Source organism: Aptenodytes forsteri, unplaced genomic scaffold, assembly GCF_000699145.1.
Source record: "Aptenodytes forsteri isolate BGI_AS27 unplaced genomic scaffold, ASM69914v1 Scaffold52, whole genome shotgun sequence".
Classification (NCBI taxonomy): Eukaryota; Metazoa; Chordata; class Aves; order Sphenisciformes; family Spheniscidae; genus Aptenodytes; species Aptenodytes forsteri.
The window spans coordinates 800,074-801,589 of record NW_008795434.1 but is presented as its reverse complement, the minus strand read 5'-3'; the positions used below and the strand labels follow the sequence as shown (position 1 = coordinate 801,589).

General features: G+C 65.1%; 1 protein-coding gene across 1 annotated transcript in view; it reads right to left on the bottom strand.

Moving 5' to 3' along the window:
* Nucleotides 1-1,516, bottom strand: part of LOC103900367 (D-threo-3-hydroxyaspartate dehydratase-like) — a 6,353-nt gene that overhangs the window by 818 nt on the left and 4,019 nt on the right. The gene's annotated exons all lie outside the window — the stretch shown is intronic.

The following is a 1,516-nucleotide window of genomic DNA, read 5'->3' as shown; positions in this document are numbered from 1 at the left end:
CGGGGACGACATCACCCCCAGGCACCACGGGAGCGGGAGCAGAGGTGGGGCCGTCACCCCTGGTCACCACGGGAGCAGGACCGGAGATGGGTCCATCACCCCTGGGAACCATGGGGAGCAGGACGGGAGGTGGTGGTGCCTCAGGGAGCCCCAGATGTGCCAGGGAGCCCCCCCAGATGTTTGAGGGAGCCATCCAGATGTGGCAGAGTGCCCCCCGCTGCGGTGTGCCAGGAGGACCCCAAGATGTGCCGGGGAGCCAGCCAGGCATGCCCCAGCCAGGCGTGCCTGGATGCCATCCAGATGTGCCAGAGAGCCCCCAGATGCAATAGAGAGCCCCCCAAACACTCAAGGCAGGTCGCCCCCCCCCCGATATGCCACAGCACCCCTCCAGATGTGCCCGGGACCACCCCCAGATGTGCCCAGGCATTCCCAAATGTGCCTCAGATCCACCCATGTGAGCTGGAGATCCCCCCAGATGTTTTAAAGCACTCCCAGGTGTGTCTGGGAGCCCACAGATGTGCCACAGCACCCCCAGGTGTGTTGGAGACCCCTCCAGATGGTTCTGGGCACCCCCAGGTGTTTATGGGAGTCCCCAGATGTGCAGGAGACCCCACCCCAGATATGTTAGGGACTCCCCAAGATGTGCCAGGGTGCCACCAGATGTGCCCAGGAGGTCTCAGATGTGCCAGAGATCCATCCAGATGTGCCTGGGACCCCTCCAGACGTGCCAGAGCACTCCCCAGATGTGCCTGCCCCCCCCAGTTATGCCATAGCACCCCCAGATGTGCCTGGAATCCCCCTAAGATGTACTAGGACATGCACAGATGTGCCAGAGATTCCCCCCCCAGATGGGTCTGGGACCCCCCCAGGTATGCCAGAGCCCCCCAGATGTGCCAGGGCACCCCCAGATGTGCTCAGGAGCCCCCAGATGTGCCTGAGATCCACCCGTATGAGCTGGAGATCTCCCCAGATGCCTTAAAACATCCCCAGATGTTCCAGGGAACCCCTCTGTGTCAGAGCACCCACAGATGTGTGCAGGAGCCCCTAGATGTGCTCAAGCACCCCCCAAAGTATGCCAGAGCACCCCCAGCTATGCCTGGGACCCCTCCCAGATGTTCCTGGACCCCCCCCAGACGTGCCAGAGCACCCACCAGATGTGCTTGGGACCTGCCCCAGATGTACCTGGGAACCCCCAGCTGTGCCAGAGCAGCCCTAGCTGTGCTGGGGACCCCCAGATGTGCCTGGGCACCCCCAGATGTGCCCAAGATCTTCCCAGATGTGTCCGAGCAGCCCAGATGTGTTGCCCCCCCATTCAAAGGCCACGTGGCAAGGGGGTGCCATGTCCCCACACTGCCGGGGCGGCAGCTGGGGGATGGTCACACCCCTCCCCCACTCTCCCTGGTCCCTCTGGGACCGTGGGGCGCAGCGGGGTGGGGGTGGGGGCAGAGCAGCCCCCCCCCCCACCTTTTGGGGGGGGGGGGGGGGGGGGGGGGGGGGTCCCGCGGTGGGGCCCGGT